Genomic DNA, 18,517 nt, shown 5'->3' with positions numbered 1-18,517 from the left:
TTTTACCATCAAAAGAGACAGAGAGAGGGGCATAGAGAGAGAGAGAGAGAGAGAGAGAGAAAAGGGGGAGAGAGAAAGAGATCTCTGCTCTCCGCTCCGCGCCCTCTCCTCACACGTCACTAACAGAGGCCCAGCAACCAGCCACCCTACTCTTTCTCAGCTTTGTACATTAGTCAGCGGTGTAGCACAGAATTTAGCCGCACGGTGTGAACTAATAAGACACATTTTCTCCTGCTTTTGAGATGATCACAGGGGAGTGAGGTCTCTAGCAGGGCGAAGGGAGAGGCTCCCCGGACACAGCAGAGGCCTTGTATGACAGTACCTTTACACCCCCAACACATCTAACACATGCCAATACTGACCCTTTCACTCATCACTGTTAATGAGAGGACATATTTTGGACGTTTCCAATATTTGTACAGACTTCATACATTGCATACAGGCCCCTTTATTCACAATCACATGCAGGCACTGACACTGGTTGAGTTCCAAGTGGCACCCTATTCCCTATGTCGTGCATTACTTTGACCAGGGCCCTATACTACTTTGGTCAACAACAAAAAAGTAGTGCACTATATAGGGAATAGGGTTCCATTTGGGATGCACCTACTGTCTAGTCTCCTAGATCTAGAAGGACAAGAGCAAAACTCCTTGAGTCTCTAGGACGTGATTGGCCGCATGGTGGTTGTTAAAGGGAACTTCTTCCTCCTTGGAACACTGTCAAACAAGTCCTTTCTTACATCTAGCCATGAATACATTACAGACTGTGTGTGATTGATTAGAGACCCTCTGGAGAGGGTGAACCGATGAACCCACTCCCTCGGCTTGATTAATAGACTTTATTAAGAGACTGAGCTCCTTTTTAATAATGGTAATGTCATAGGTAGTCTACCGACTGTATCACTACTCTGGCTTCTCTCCTTCTCGGTCGCGCTCTAAATGGCACCCTATCCCCTATATAGTGCACTTTTGACCAGAGAAAGTAGTGCACTACATAGGGAATAGGGTGCCATTTGGGATGCAACCCTTCCTCTCCTTCTCTTCTTCCTCTCTCTTCTTTGATCCATATCCCAGTATACGTTGCATTATATTCATTCATTCCCAGCATCTCCATCAAACCATATCCATCACATTGCTATCAGCATGGCACAGTGGAGTTTGGAATTTCTCCACATTGCACACAGAGCAGGAACACAATGGGTTTCTATTGTGTCTTTTGTGTCTCTCACGCTGCACAATATGAAAGCATTAAAAAGTCAATTGTTTTTTGTATCTTTTGCAAACAGTCTCTCTTGGCAATTTGGAAGGCAGGATTAATGTTGTGTACCGCTCCACATGCAGTTAACAGCCACATTAGAATGACTCAATACTGGGTTCATAAAACGTTCTTGATAGTCAGTATATCATAACTGAAATGATGGTTTTATTGCTCTGCACCTCGTGGCAGAGCTGGTTATCAGTGTTATGACACAGCGCAGATTGTTTGGGTAGTAGTGTGTGCGTGTGTCCCAGTCAGAGAGAAATGGAACACCACAGAGGGAGGGTATTTAGGCTCGCTCTACAGACAGACGATAAGCTGGTGATCAGTACAGTGTGGGGGTGGCAAGGCAGTGGGTTGGGTGCAAGTCTTAACTCTACACCAGGAAGTCAGTCAGCCAATAGCCAGCCAGTTAGAGCTCCACTGCTTATCAGTGTGACTGAAACAAGAGAGCAGTGCTACGGTACAGGGCCAGCCAGGCCAGCCAGGGGGCACACACAGCCACCACCACTTATCAACATAGCTAAATGTTGCAATACACGACTGTGATGCAGGTGATTTATTCAAACAGTGATACTACTGATAGGGGCATTCACAGTCAACACATTACAGCTCTGACCCAGACAGGTTCTGTTTGCTTAACTAAGGCAATCTAGACGTCCACATCCAGGGGATGACATCACCGCCTAGCCTAGCCAGCCCAGACCAGACATACCGTAAACTGTGTGTGTGTACCTGTGTGTGTGTGTACCTGTGTGTGTACCTGTGTGTGTGTGTGTGTGTGTATGTGTGTGTGTGTTTGTATGTGTGTGTGTGTGTGTGTGTGTGTGTATGTGTGTGTGTGTGTGTGTGTGTGTGTGTGTGTGTGTGTGTGTGTGTGTGTGTGTGTGTGTGTGTGTGTGTGTGTGTGTGTGTGTATGTATGTATGTATGTGTGCGTGTGTGTACCTGTGTGTGTGTACCTGTGTGTGTGTGTGTTCCTGTGTGTGTGTGTGCTGCTTGCTTGTTGTAAACGTGGGCAGACAGTAGGTCGATACTGCAGGTGTGAGGCCTTAGCTGTATAATGATGATGCCTACAAGCGTTGGAGATGTAAACTCAGGTTATTGATCTCCAACCCTTCAATACGGTGAGGAGTCTAACAGACAGAATCACAGTCTTCCATGTCTGACTGTCTGTTTACGCGCCCATGGCCAGTGTTCACTCTAGTTCAAATACTATTTGGGACTTTTCTATTGGTTCCATTGCAGCAGGAATGTTCAATCAAACACAGTATTTGAAATAGTAATTGAGCCCTGGTGAGGTCCACTCGGAGAGGAGATGAGGAGAGAGCAGAAGAGGACAGGAGGCAAAAAGCACTCCATTCTTCCTAACTTCTTTGTGCTTAGATAAACTTGTTGTCTGGCACATTGTGGCTCACTCCACGTGACACCTCACTCTGATAATGGCATTGCCATGCAAATGAGAGAGGGTGAGAGAAGCGACACCAATTGTGTGTGTGTGTTTAGTTTGTTTTGTGTGTAAAAAATGTTTGTGCGTCATGTTCGTCCGTGTTTTGGTGCATGTGTGTGTGTATTAGAGAACGAACGGGTGTATGACAGAATTATTCAACAGCGCACAGTATGAGGGGTGCCTTGTGTACAATGGCCATACTGAGGAATGTTCTATGTTTGAAGGGAGTTATCAGTACTGATTATCCAACCAAACCAAACTTTATTCATCATGGTAATTTGTGCTGAAATGGGTTGTCGTGCGCTGCTGGAGCTGGGGTTGGGGTTGGATCAGAACACCCCTCACACTGCCAGTCAGAGACCGCGTCCCAAATGACACGCTATTCCCTATATAGTTCACTACTTTTGATTACTATATAGGGAATAGGGTGTCATTTGTGACGCAGCCAGACAGACTGGAAGAGGGAAGTGGGGGTTATTTTCGGAAGTGGCAGAAGAAGAAGAAGCGCATGGGCGAGCCGGGCAGCGCCCCATGAATGTTCCCCCTCTATCCCCAGCTGAGAGCCTCCTCTCTGGGCTTTGTCTCACAGGGAGAAGGGGGCACAATGAAGTGGCGCTCTCAGAAACGGGGAGGGGTGGGCGCTGTGTCACTTTGTCCTCCCTCTGAGGGGGCAGTGAGTACGTGTCGCCCTCTCTGTTGTCATGCTAAGACCACAGCACCACTCACTGGAACTGTATCCCCTGTATCCCCCATTCACAGACAGCCCAGCTCAACCCACATCACACTCACACAGTACAGGGAAGGAGAGAAACATAGAGGACATTCAATTTCCTTCTCTAATACCCCAAGCTTCCTCAAAGACAAAAGCTTGAGTATTTCTCAAATAAATTAGCTCTGCTCCCATGCAGGAGCCGTGGAAAGGAAACGCTTGGTTAGTTGATGAAGAGGAGGGGTTAGGAGTTTGGACCTTCAGGTCCCATGGGACCATCATAATCTTCATAGCGTAGCCTAGTTTTCCTCTGGGATGGACCATGGGAAAAGGCATGTCTAATGTCATTTCACAGGTAGATAAAGCAGAAGATTGGAGAGTAATTGCCAGTAATAACAGATAGCTCTCAGAAATCCCATGAGACATATCTTCTTCTTCTTCTCTTCAATTTTCCAATGAAGATTCACTGCAAATTTAGCTATGCAGGCTAACGAAATATACAAACTCTGACCTGTGACCTTTGTACTCTAGTTTGAAGGTCATGGCTCTCCTTTACATACACAGATGAGGTCCTCTATCCGGAAATTATAAGACAAACAACAGAGAAGAGGTAAGGTCAGCGAGTTAAAGCAACAGCTGAGATGACAGTTAATTGGCCGAGGGCGGTTGTAACTGTCATCTATTTCCCCCAGGCTGACGGGTCTGACAGGGGAACCTCCCCTGGCCCTGGCCCTGGCCCTCTCTCTCTCTCTCTCTCTCTCTCTCTCTCTCTCTCTCTCTCTCTCTCTCTCTCTCTCTCTCTCTCTCTCTCTCTCTCTCTCTCTCTCTCTCTCTCTCTCTCTCTCTCTCTCTCTCTCTCTCTCTCTCTCTCTCTCTCTCTCTCTCTCTCTCTCTCTCTCTCTCTCTCTCTCTCTCTCTCTCTCTCTCTCTCTCTCTCTCTCTCTGTTATTATTTCATTATCATAATCACAGTGTATCTCATTGCGAGACACAATAAACACTGTGACAAATGGGAAAGTCATGAATTACGGATGTGTAGAAGTACAACCTGGCTATGAATCAATTGGCAGAAGCGGTCCTATTATAGTGAAAGGTCTCTGATCTTAATTGCTACTATCCTACCAGCATGGGGAACCCTCCAATCACTGTGCAACGGACATGCTGACTGAGAGGACACCGATAAGCTGGTGTGTATGTATCATCCAATACACTCTAATGAGTTGTTTAGTCCTGTCTATGTCAGTCACAGGCTTTAGTGACACATGGTGAATGGCAGACTGAGGCAGGGACACATCACATGGTGAATGGCAGACTGAAGCAGGGACACATCACATGGTGAATGGCAGACTGAGGTAGGGACACATCACATGGTGAATGGCAGACTGAGGCAGGGACACATCACATGGTGAATGGCAGACTGAGGCAGGGACACATCACATGGTGAATGGCAGACTGAGGCAGGGACACATCACATGGTGAATGGCAGACTGAGGTAGGGACACATCACATGGTGAATGGCAGACTGAGGCAGGGACACATCACATGGTGAATGGCAGACTGAGGCAGGGACACATCACATGGTGAATGGCAGACTGAGGCAGGGACACATCTATCGAGAATAGTGGGGATTGGGGAAGCTCTCTGCCTCGCCTGCATGTCTAAGTCAGAGAGACAGAGAGACGTAGAGAGACGGAGGAGTGATGGTTTTTGCACAGTTTGTCTGTCTGTCTGCCTGTCTGCCTGTCTGATTTAGCAGGGCCTGGTCCCCGGTCTGGTCCTGGCTCTGGTGTGGTGTGAAAGGCGGTGTGAGAGGAAGTGTGAGAGAGGTTGTGCGTGAGGGAGATAATGGTCCTTTCTCCACGCCACTCAGTTCTCCACTGGCACACAGCTGGTCATCTCTCACTCCACCCCCCCACCCCCCTCCCAGCCCTGGCCCACTACAGAATGCCAGACAGACAGTGTAAAGGAATAAGGGGAGAGTGGGTTAAGAGAGAAAAACATTAGTGTTAATGTGGAGGAGGTGGGAGGAGGAGATGTGAGGAGGTGGAAGGAGGAAGTCACACAGCACGGGGGCCTCCTGCTGCCTCCAGGATCCATCTGCAGCTCTGCAGGACTCGGCAGGAGGAGATCCGTCAGTGAAGGACAGGTGTTCCTCAGCAGCTAGCCAATGACGTCAATTAAGGCAGCCCCCCGCACCGCTCTGATTCATAGGAGTTGGGTTAAATGCAGAAGACACATTTCAGTTGAATGCATTCAGTTGTGCAATTGACTAGACATATTACTCTTTAGGCTAACAAACCCCTCTACTTTGGGGTCCAGTCCCACCACTCTATAGACTCTCTATACACACTCCCTATACTGTTTATATTCCCTCATTTCTCCTGTGTCATCCCTCTTGTGCATCTAACCCTAACCTTAGCTCTGGCTCCAACCCTACCCTAGCTCCAACCCTAACTCTGGCTCCAACCCTACCCTAGGCCCAACACTAACCCTAACTCTGGCTCCAACCCTACCCTAGCTCCAACCCTAACTCTGTCTCCAACCCTACCCTAACCCTCATCCCTTACATTCATCTACCTTCTCTCCTCCATCTGTCTTGTCCTTTCCTTCAATCCCTTCTCTTTAAAATAAAGTGTGGATAGACATTAGGGCGTGTGGCGTGAGATCTCTGTAGCTCAGCTGGTAGAGCACGGCGCTTGTAACGCCAATGTAGTGGGTTCGAACCCCGGGACCACCCATACACAAAAAAAAATGTATGCACGCATGACTGTAAGTCGCTTTGGATAAAAGCGTCTGCTAAATGGCATATTATTATTATTATTATTATCTCTGCTACTGAAACCCTGGGCTCTCATGTTCACACTCACAGATATCCCCCACCTCTCTCCACCTCTCCCTTTCCCAAGCCCCCCCACAGGCTGTGCCCCCTGGAGAGGCCAGCTGACAGGACAGAGTCACGGCAGGGCAGGGTAGTGGCAGACTGACAGGTCCAGCACAGCAGGATAGGGGACCTGATCCAAGGCCAGAATGTGCTGTCCATCCCCATGGACTGACTACCGTGGAGGTTGGAGCCCATCCATCCACAGGACTTTCAGTAGCAGATGTAGTAGTAGAAGTAGTAGGGCTGAAGTACATACAAAGTACATCAGTAGTACACCCCTTCAGCCTGCACACCTTCACTCCCACTCCTCCAACAGATTCACATGTGGGGAAGAGAGGGATGAAGACGGAGAGAGAGTAAGAGAGAAGTAAAAGGGGATAGAGGGAGCTGTCCTATAATCATCCTCTAACTGAAAGAGGGAGTGAGTGGGTGGGTTTTCAAGGCCTCCGCTCCAATAGCTTTATATCCCAAAATTACAGCGCCTGACATTGTGATGTTCAGGGAGGGCCAAGTGTAGAGACGGAGAGCGAGCTTGTCTTACTTCAATGTTTCCATTCCACAGATGTGCGAAAGCCTCATGAAATCTGCTCCACCACAGTTCTTCCCCCGTCTTAACTACTTCACTTACGCAGGTGGAGAAACTGGAGAGTGGCATGTCTGAAATAGGAGACCGGAGGAAGAGGAGATTCCCAGGTGTCCTTATCTCATCACTCAACCCACCAGAGCTCAGCTGGCACAAACAAGAATTACAAAAGTCAATTTGGCAGACCAACCATTACTTAATGTAGGCTATATAGAGGGACCGACTCGGTGGGCTTGTGGTTAGACAGTGTCCCCCCTGATATTGGAAGGTTGGGAGTTCGATCCCCGGCCGAGTCATACCAAAGACTGTAAACACGGCACCCAATGCGTTTCTGCTTGGCCCTCAGCATAAGGAGATAGATTGTGGGTAAAGCCCTGCGATAGACTAACATAGGGGGTGTGGGGGGTGTCCAGGGGGTGTACTTGTACATCAAGCTGCCTCACGCTACAGAGCCTATGAGCCGTTCCGGCATGCACAATGGAACATGGAGGGAATACCAAGTGAATTATAGATACAGGCCTGTGTCAAACAGTGAAAGGGAGTTTGAAGCAGCCCTATAGAGGCAACAGGTCCAGATAGAAAGAGGCGAGTGTAAAGGTGTACTGCTACATTAGGTCATAAGTCAACATGGGACACCACTGCTGCAGATCAGATCACTGTTGTTTTCAACTGATAAGCCACTAGCTACTGACCTCGCTGAGTCATTAGTGTATGTTTTGATCGTTAGTTAACAGACAATTGAGGAATCCGAGAGGTCAGAAATGAGAAAGAGTTTTGCATGGTAGTTCATCTTGCTGCCTGTGACAATATGCAAAAGTTTGGAAATTCAAATTACGTTGCATCATTTGCATACAAATTGCCCACTTTGCTGTTTTACGTCGGCGCGAAGTAGATGAACCACATGATCATGAGTTTGTGGGTTTAGAGGAATTTTTTAAAGTGCAAATATAATGTGTAAATATTGTACAATCCAGGTGTGCAAAGCTCTTAGAGACTTACCCAGAAAGACTCTAAATTGTAATCGCTCTCAAAGGTGATTCTAACATGTATGGACTCAGGGGTGTGAATGCTTATGTAAATGACATTTTATTTTCCAGTTTTGTTTTCTCACTTTGCCATTAAGTGGTATTGTGTGTAGATGGGTGAGACAAAACATCTATTTAATCAATTTTGAATTCAGGCTGTAACAGAACAAAATGTGGAATAAGTCAAAGGTTATGAATACTTTCTGAAGGCACTGTACATGGTTCGAATGCAATACAATTTCGTCTGCTATTTCTGGAGAAGTGCAAATATTATCTGTAAGATAATTATGTTTATAAAACATTAAATTTGTGAGCAGTGTAACGGTGAGTGGACATTCCCCCTTTCTCTTTATATAGGATGTTTATCCAGCTCCTGTCAAAAGTTTGGATGGAAGTAAAATCCTCCATAGTCTAAGTTGCCTTGTCTGTATTATATAAGCCCACGGGGAGAAATGATGGTGCCTATAACTGTATTTAGTCATAGCCTATTTAAAACAAGTTGTTGTTTCATTTTTATTAGCATTTGATTAGAATGATACACTGTCTTTTCGGGCCTTATCAATAGCCAAGTTAATTAAATGTTGCTGATTGACTATATTTGGCATGTCCATATCCAGACTACAATTTACAGTAGGCCTAGCACCTATATATGTGTGAATACTATAGCCTATGTTTAACAATGTATTTCAATATTGAAGTAATGCAATTAGAGCAATGTGGACTGCAAACATGTTCAACATATTTAGCAAATATGGGGCAGCCTTTTTAAGCAACTAGGCTATAAGGACTAACATTATAACTGGAGTTGATGACAACGCAATACATACAAGATTGTAAATACACAACCACATATTTAGCCATGGAGCACATTCTGATTGGCCAGTTAGGGGCCAAGCCTCGACAAACCCACAGTTTGTATTTATTCACAAAAAAAAACAGCCCTTTCGCGCCACCACCAGCTACTGCGACCATAATTCCGGTTGTGAAAACAGCACGAATATTTCTGATACACTCCCGAACCTATAACACTACGGCCAGCGTTAGGTTTGGTAAAATAGAGCCCTGTGAGTGCGTTACAAATTGCAACCTATTCCCTATATACAGTGGGGGAAAAAAGTATTTAGTCAGCCACCAATTGTGCATGTTCTCCCACTTAAAAAGATGAGAGAGGCCTGTAATTTTTATCATAGGTACACGTCAACTATGACAGACAAATTGAGGAAAAAAAATCCAGAAAATCACATTGTAGGATTTTTTATGAATTTATTTGCAAATTATGGTGTAAAATAAGTATTTGGTCAATAACAAAAGTTTCTCAATACCTTGTTATATACCCTTTGTTGGCAATGACACAGGTCAAACGTTTTCTGTAAGTCTTCACAAGGTTTTCACACACTGTTGCTGGTATTTTGGCCCATTCCTCCACGCAGATCTCCTCTAGAGCAGTGATGTTTTGGGGCTGTCGCTGGGCAACACAGACTTTCAACTCCCTCCAAAGATTTTCTATGGGGTTGAGATCTGGAGACTGGCTAGGCCACTCCAGGACCTTGAAATGCTTCTTACGAAGCCACTCCTTCGTTGCCCGGGCGGTGTGTTTGGGATCATTGTCATGCTGAAAGACCCAGCCACGTTTAATCTTCAATGCCCTTGCTGATGGAAGGAGGTTTTCACTCAAAATCTCACGATACATGGCCCCATTCATTCTTTCCTTTACACGGATCAGTCGTCCTGGTCCCTTTGCAGAAAAACAGCCCCAAAGCATGATGTTTCCACCCCCATGCTTCACAGTAGGTATGGTGTTCTTTGGATGCAACTCAGCATTCTTTGTCCTCCAAACATGACGAGTTGAGTTTTTACCAAAAAGTTCTATTTTGGTTTCATCTGACCATATGACATTCTCCCAATCCTCTTCTGGATCATCCAAATGCACTCTAGCAAACTTCAGACGGGCCTGGACATGTACTGGCTTAAGCAGGGGGACACGTCTGGCACTGCAGGATTTGAGTCCCTGGCGGCATAGTGTGTTACTGATGGTAGGCTTTGTTACTTTGGTCCCAGCTCTCTGCAGGTCATTCACTAGGTCCCCCCGTGTGGTTCTGGGATTTTTGCTCACCGTTCTTGTGATCATTTTGATCTTGCGTGGAGCCCCAGATCGAGGGAGATTATCAGTGGTCTTGTATGTCTTCCATTTCCTAATAATTGCTCCCACAGTTGATTTCTTCAAACCAAGCTGCTTACCTATTGCAGATTCAGTCTTCCCAGCCTGGTGCAGGACTACAATTTTGTTTCTGGTGTCCTTTGACAGATCTTTGGTCTTGGCCATAGTGGAGTTTGGAGTGTGACTGTTTGAGGTTGTGGACAGGTGTCTTTTATACTGATAACAAGTTCAAACAGGTGCCATTAATACAGGTAACGAGTGGAGGACAGAGGAGCCTCTTAAAGAAGAAGTTACAGGTCTGTGAGAGCCTGAAATCCTGCTTGTTTGTAGGTGACCAAATACTTATTTTCCACCATAATTTGCAAATAAATTCATTAAAAATCCTACAATGTGATTTTCTGGATTTTTTTCTCTCAATTTGTCTGTCATAGTTGACGTGTACCTATGATGAAAATTACAGGCCTCTCTCATCTTTTTAAGTGGGAGAACTTGCACAATTGGTGGCTGACTGAATACTTTTTTTCCCCACTGTAGTGCATTACTTTTGACCAGACCCCTATGGGTTGCCCTATGAGCCCTGGTCAAAAGTAGTGCACAATACAGAATTGGGATGCAACCACTGTGAGCTTTGTTGAGGACAGCAAAGCACATCCAGATGATGAGGACATGACACGGTTCCACAATATTACCCAGAGAGAGAGAGAGGCACAGCACAGTTTACACTGTGTATAATCTAGAATGAGATGACTGCATGCAGAGCTACAAATTAAATAAGGAGCCAATCTGGAGGCCATTATGATTTCTCCCATTGCCCTACATCTTTGTAACATTTAAATGACAAAATAAATATGAACACCACAGTATCAAACACAACCCCTAACCAGTATTTGTTTTGTGGGAACGTTTGGTAGAAAATGAAAAGCTACACACAGTAAACACCGATTTTTCCACCCTAAATTTGCGATGAGGAGCGGCAGGCATGCACCAAATGTTTTGTGCTTGGTGCGGTGGTAATGGGTGGCAGATTTGTTGGAGATGACTGTTTTAATTAGGGTTCGTCAGGCTGCTGATGGCATTACACCTCTCATACTCTTCCAACAGGCCCCAGAGAGGGAACACCACCAGGGGTCAACCAGGGGTCAAACTAACTACGGTGGCCTAGAACAGGGGTAGGCAACTAGATTCAACCGCGTTTTTTTGTCGGAGTGAATGGTCGGGACGGCCGGAAAATAATTAGAATAATTTGTACACTGCAAATTGACCACAACTAAGCACAAAAAGAGACTGTATTTGAAAATAACAATTATTTCATACCTTGATTACATTGAGACACAATCACGTCTCTTTTTTTTTATTTGTGGGAATACTTGGGAACAGATTTTCTAAACAATATTTTGTTTTTTTCTGAATTCCTGGTAATTTTACAGTCTTTTTCTTTAACTAAAAGCTTTGGGGGGCAAAATAAATATCAGTCGCGGGCCGGTTTTGGCCTAGAAGGAAACGGTAGTCGTAGCTACTGCTAGTAGGTACTGATCTCTGAATTTAATGTTAGGAATACATTATACCAACACATAACAAAGGCATGACAAACCATAACTAACCTTTCTTTTTAAACACCTATCACTATTATAACATTAGGCCTTCACACTACTAGAACCCATCCCTAAAGGCCCTGCTCAGTTACAGCTAAAGCTAATGCTAACCATAACACTGAGGCTAACACCTCATTCCTATTGAATTGCCTGGGGAGAATATGGCCCACAATAGCAATATATTATCTTAATCTGATTGTAAAGAGCTGCCTAAACACACAGCCAGCATTAGTGATCAGCCACTCACAAGTGGTTTTAGGGGTCTGATTCAACTCTCCACTTCACCCGCCTCACAGGCCCCACTCGCCCCATCTTAACACAGACCTCTTCTATTGTGGCTTCCCTCTCCACTTCCCAGACTGGGATCCATTTCCAAAAGTCTTCCCTTCCTGCTCTGGGGAACTTTTTCCACATCTCAGGGCCAGGCTTCGATTTATTAGAGTCCTCCTCAACCAAGATGTAATTTTCACCATGTTGGTTTTGAGAGTGAGGGGAGTGGGGAGAGGAGAGAGAGAGAGGTTTGGTGTTGAAGAGTGATGTCTACCCAGCTGAGATGGGGTGGCAGTGTGTGTGTGTGTGTGTGTGTGTGTGTTTGTGTGTACTCCAACACCAATACCCCTACAGACATGAGGAAAGCATCTTGATTTATAACCATCTTTATTACTAGAGAGAGAGAGAGAGAGAGAGAGAGAGAGAGAGAGAGAGAGAGAGAGAGAGAGAGAGAGAGAGAGAGAGAGAGAGAGAGAGAGAGAGAGAGAGAGAGGAAAATCCCAATAAGTAAGAATAACATTGTAATTGAGCATGTCTGCCATGCTACAGGCAGCTCACAATGCAACACAGGTGGAACTCTGGAAAAGATTAGGAAAAGTTTGGAGTTTTATAAAGAATAAAACATTTTACCTGACCAGCAGAGCCACATAGAGTATCCTGTAACATATCAGAACAATTACTTTAATTTCTTTAATAAACTAATTATATTACCATTAAAACCATTACCTATAAATTACCAGAAAAGCCTCCAGGGAAAAGCCTACCTAACCATGGCACGTTCCCTGGTAAGATAATGAAACAAAGAGACTGTCCATAGAGAGAGAGAGAGAGAGAGAGAGAGAGAGAGAGAGAGAGAGAGAGAGAGAGAGAGAGAGAGAGAGAGAGAGAGAGAGAGAGAGAGAGAGAGAGAGAGAGAGAGAGAGAGAGAGAGAGAGAGAGACAAACAGAGAGACAGAGAGAGAAAGAGAGAGGGGGGGAAGAAGTACAGAGTTATGGAAAAACTGATTGTGTGTGATGGAGCTCTGATGGTTTCACAACAACATGTTCCTCCGTTCAAAAGATGGGGTGTGCTGTCCCATTCCCTTCCCCTGATCAGGGCTCCGGGCTGGGGCACGCTGCCCTCTGGCCCCGGGGGACCTTCCAGACCATCCAGGTCTGTCATTTCATCACTCTTTGGATGCATCGCAAATTGCATCCTATTCCCTATATAGTACACTACTTGCACCCTGGTCAAAAGTAGTGCACTAGGGAATAGGGTGCCATTTGGAATGCAGCCTTCATGCCCCTGTGAGAACTCTGTCTTGGGACAGGCCTGGTAAATCACTGGGGGATGTGTGACACTCAGTGGCTGAGTAAAGCGTGTCGCACCGCTGTGAGAAGTCACTGACGATAACTGGCTCTCCACCTCGCTCCATCCCTCCCGCCTTCTCAGTCACAGCCGCATGACCCAGGCTAAATATATACACTTAAGCACTTACACACTGTTTCCTCTCTCTCTGTGTCTGGGCTGGCGTCCACTGTGTGTCCCCAGCGCCCTTCCCAGTAAGTCTAAAATAAGAAATGCGTACCATTAGCATAGCTTAGCCTAGCATTAGCCTAGCATTAGCCTAGCACAGTGGGAGACATGTCCAGTTTAATGACAGTTAAGTGAAAACACAGTCAGCAAATCAGGGTGAACCCCCCCCCCCCCCCACCCAGGATATTGGTGAGTTCTGTCTGGGAAGTTCTAAAGTTCCAGTTGGAACCTTGGCAGTTGTACAGGTTAACTATAAGGATCCAGGGTCTGGTTAACAGCAGAACAGAGGCCAGAAAGTGACTCTGCTTCTATGTTACACTGTAGCCTATACTGCTGTCAGCTCTACTTAAATAAAGTTAAGTATGGTAATTGCTAGTGAGTGGGAGCCTTTCTGTAATGGTAAGTGCAGTCTCCATCCCATGAAAAATTGCCCAAATGATCCAAAAAGTTGCTTCTGTACAATGTACCTCAAGGAGACTTGAAAGCGTATTGCACACGCGAACACACACACACACACACGCTACACTACTAGCCCTCTCTTATTTGTGCAAACTCAATCAAACGATTTCTGAATAGCAATAAAGTAGTCTTTATTTTGCTTGGCTGAGCTGTGATCCCGCTAGCCCCTCACCCCCGCCACAGCCACAGCAGGGATCAGCTTTCCGCACAGAAACCCACTGAAGCCCTGCCATGGCGGCTGGAGACAATCAGCCTGAACGCTCCTTAGATATTCCTACCTCCTTTCAAAGCACAAATTCAATTTATGGACACATTTATTACCATGTCTGTCAGTGACTAAAAGGAGTTTCACAATCAGGAGCACACATCAGATCTGGTCACAGCAGGGCTGCTCGCTTGGCCAATCGGAGCTCTATTACACGGTCAGGGTCGGCCTGATCCACAGAGGGAAGGAAAACATGAGCAAACAAAAGACTAGGTAGTTAGACATGGTCTGGGGGCCTTTTAGATGTAGCATTTAAAAACTGATCTGATTTAAGAGTTGGGCCGTGGGGAGAAAATCTGTTAACTCAGTACCAGTGCTGAATTGGGCTGGGTCTACAAGCACGGGACGGGGGGGGACGGGGGGGTCGCATAGTACACCACCCGTCCAACCTTTACACAGGAATCCTCACTCATACTGGTGAGATCTGATGTTATCAAGCACATAAAGTGGATATATTTATTTTCGAATGATGGTATCTGTCAGTAACAAAGTAGCACAGCTATGTTTTTAAAGCGTTGCCCCACCATGTCTTACACAAATATTTTCCATTGTTTGTCACAGATATTTAAAGTCCTCCAAAAATGACATGAAATCCACTTTTAAAGTCCCATAAAGCACACAGAGAGCAGGCTGTTAAGCCAGCTATAATAACACAGAGGCCTGAGCGATTTACTATCCCTGCTCTGCTTGTGAAACATAGATTCTAATGAGAGCTCTGCAGTCAGACCACTCTGGAACACACAGGGGCACAGCCACGGACTGGAGCAAGCCCTTTTGGCTGAGGGCTGGCTGAGGCCTGGCGGAGGGCTCTGGTCTGCGGTGTGTGTGTACGGTAACATAAGGGTACACAGTGACAGTGATGTCTTAAAAGCTACTTGTCCATACACACACACTCACACATACACCGAAAGTCCCTACCTCTTACCCATGTGTCCCAGGAGACACACCTTGGTCGCCGGCTATGAATCAACGTGCTCTTACAAAGGCCCAGCCTAAACCATCGCTTGTGCCCACTGAAGTAAAAAAAGGAAAACAAAACTGTGTCCAGAAAAAGCTCCCCCTAGAGGCGAACTAGGAGGTAATTCAGTTTAGGAAACGAAGCGTGTCCTTCATTAACCGAAAGATCACATTTTACCGCGGGAACGACACATTTAGTGGCGCGGAGGGCTCTGTGAAACCTCCCGGAGAAAGCTGCTCTGTTTGCCTTCCAGAGTAATTAGGGTGGCTATCACCCGACACTCACACAGGTAATGCTCTGGTCGGGGGCCAGGGGCACATTTTATCATGGCCTGACCGACTGGCCCGATTCACTGCAGTCGCTAGCCGCTGGAAAAATATGCGCAGAAACTGAAAACCGCATTTCCAAGAAATTGCCCGCTTGTCCCCTCTGTTGGTTTTGGATGAGGCCCTGTTCTGGAGCTTAGGGTTGCTGCCGGGACTTGGTGCCAGGATCCTTAAAAAACAGTAACTGATATCTTATTTTCCCCCATACTGCCCTGAAACCTTTCTGTTATTAAAATGGAGCAAATCCTAGCGGAATGTTTTACACGTTTACTAGGTGTACGTCAAGGTGAGATACAACACTGGTGAATTATAGACCAGATTATAACCAGGAGAGGTGGACTGGGAGGAGGAGAGGAGAGCTGAGGAGAGGAAAGGAGAGGAGTTGAGAGGAGATGGATTCTGAGAATGGGTGACAGTTCTGACTACCATATATAAATCTGTCCCCCGCTATGTTCTACACAAACCACAGTGCCCGCTACAGCCAGTGAGCCCCACACATCAAACTTCATAACCCTAATAGAAGTAGCCAGAATTATAAATAAAACAGTATATAGAGTCATGCTGTGATGAGTTTAGTCAAAAAGATCAATGAGTTTAGATGTCTTGAGGGAGCAGACTAATGTATCTGTGTCATCTGCAGAAGCACTGGGTCGACATGTGTGTGCATGTGTGTGTGCTTGCGTGTGTATGATTTCATGTGCGGGTGTGTATGTATATGCTTGCGTGTGAGGGTGTGTGTGTGTGTGTTTGCGTTAATGTTTCTGGTTGGTGAGTTAGGGAGCGAGGAGTGGGGAGAAGGGCGTCGTTCGGGTCGTGGTAGCTATTCGGTGACAGCTGTATGTGAAAAGCACATCTGATATAACAAAGCAACATAACAGAGCAACTGCTAACCGATGACAAGTGCTTTGTTGGGGCTGTGTTCGTGCCTTCTTGGTTAGGATCACAGGTCTGGATGTACTAATGGGAGAAAAGAGCTCCAATTAGGGATGCAGACCGCGCCGGCCCCAGTCATTTCCAAACCACTTTAAATGTGTAATAAATGATCAAATGAGACAACTCCTTTTAAGCTCACAGTAGGGTTTTCTTTCCTCAAGAGCACATTTGCTTTAATAACAGTGTGTGGCTTTGATTCAAACTCTCAGCAATCTCTCTCTCTCTCTCTCTCTCTCTCTCTCTCTCTCTCTCTCTCTCTCTCTCTCTCTCTCTCTCTCTCTCTCTCTCTCTCTCTCTCTCTCTCTCTCTCTCTCTCTCTCTCTCTCTCTCTCTCTCTCTCTCTCTCTCTCTCCCTCTCTCTCTCTCCCTCTCTCTCTCTCCCTCTCTCTCTCTCTCTCTCTGCAGACAGAAAACTTTCTGCTACTTCTTGGTGGTTAATCAGCGGTGAGTGTATGATGAATGTATGTGTGTATGGCCTGCGTGTGTTTGTGGGTGGGTTATCCCCCTCCCTGGGTTTGAGGGATGTTAGAGAGGGGAGCCAGGGGTCTGGAAGACCGACATGTCACAGAGACTGAAACTGTTCTGCAGCAGTTCAGGGGGGAGTTCCCCATACTGCCATCAATGTAGTACAACCAGTCTGTACAACCAGTCTGCACAACCAGTCTGTACAACCAGTCTGCACAACCAGTCTGCACAACCAGTCTGAGCGACCTAAAGTGGAGTTCACCAAACAGGATATTAAAGCAGCTCATCCATCAACATAGGAGTTCTATGACATGGTCCTAAATGGCACCACAGACAGTTGGAGAGGTGAGGAGCGGACATGGTTCTACTTTCCTGAGATCAACCATTGAATGTACACACACACAAACCGTACACACACACACATGCGGACACAAGTTTCCAACTGGAAGACGTCACCACTAAAGATCACTTTACACGGATCAAGGGGACATCTAGAAAATGAAATAACAAAACGGAATCACATTTTTACATGTTCGCTGGAATTCAATTAAAATGTGATTAGGGCTAGAATTAGAGGGATGAGGGGTCCACCCTGGTGCACTGGACCCTGCTATCCCCAGCCCTGGTCATGTTACCATGGGGATTACCCCTGACAGGCTGACCCCTGACCTCCAGACAGGTGCTTAATGGGAAAGATGGGAGGCCAGTCATGTGCTCATACCACATTGGGGGAAAACAAGGGGGTCCACTGGATGCCTGGGGGCTACACTCTCCATGCCATAGGGCATACGCAAGCAGGCATGTACACACACAGACACGCACACCAGAGCACGCACGCACGCACTCACAAACACACGCATAAAAAAATGAAAAATGGGGCCTCCAGAGTGGCGCAGCGGTCTAAGACACTGCAGTGCTTGAGGCGTCACTACATATCCGGTTTAGATCGGGCTGTGTCGCAGCCGCCCGCAACTGGGAGACCCATGAGGCGACTTCCAATTGGCCCAGCGTCGTCCAGGTTAGGGGAGGGTTTGGCCGGCTGGGATGTCCTTGTCCCATCACGCTCTAGCGACACCTGTGGCGGGCCGGGCGCATGCACGCTGACATGGTCGCCAGTTGTACGGTGTTTCCTCCGACACATTGTTGCGGCTGGCTTAAGGGTTAAGCGAACAGTGTGTCAAGAAGCAGTGCGGCTTGGCAGGGTCGTGTTTTGAAGGACGCATGGCTCTCGACCTTCGCCTCTCCCGAGTCCGTACGGGAGTTGCAGCAAAGGGACAAGACTGTAACTAACAATTGGATATCACAAAATTGGGGAGAAAAGGGGTAAAAATATATGAAATAAAAAAGAAATACTTTTTTGAAAAGGAAAAATGTACCGTGTCTCAGTCAGGGAACACACATGCTATAACATACGCTATCAGACCACTCACATAGGGCCAAACTCAGGAGCAATCAGACCACTCACATAGGGCCAAACTCAGGAGCAATCAGACCACTCACATAGGGCCGAACTCAGGAGCAATCAGACCACTCACATAGGGCCGAACTCAGGAGCAATCAGACCACTCACATAGGGCCGAACACAGGAGTTACAGTATCAGACCACTCACATAGGGCCGAACTCAGGCTTGAACAACTAGGGGTTTACCATTTTATTTCCTGTTGGATGCA

Source organism: Coregonus lavaretus (genome assembly GCF_964263955.1).
Source record: "Coregonus lavaretus genome assembly, chromosome: 37".
Classification (NCBI taxonomy): Eukaryota; Metazoa; Chordata; class Actinopteri; order Salmoniformes; family Salmonidae; genus Coregonus; species Coregonus lavaretus.
The sequence above is the reverse complement of the archived record's forward strand: the minus strand, read 5'-3'. Positions refer to the sequence as shown.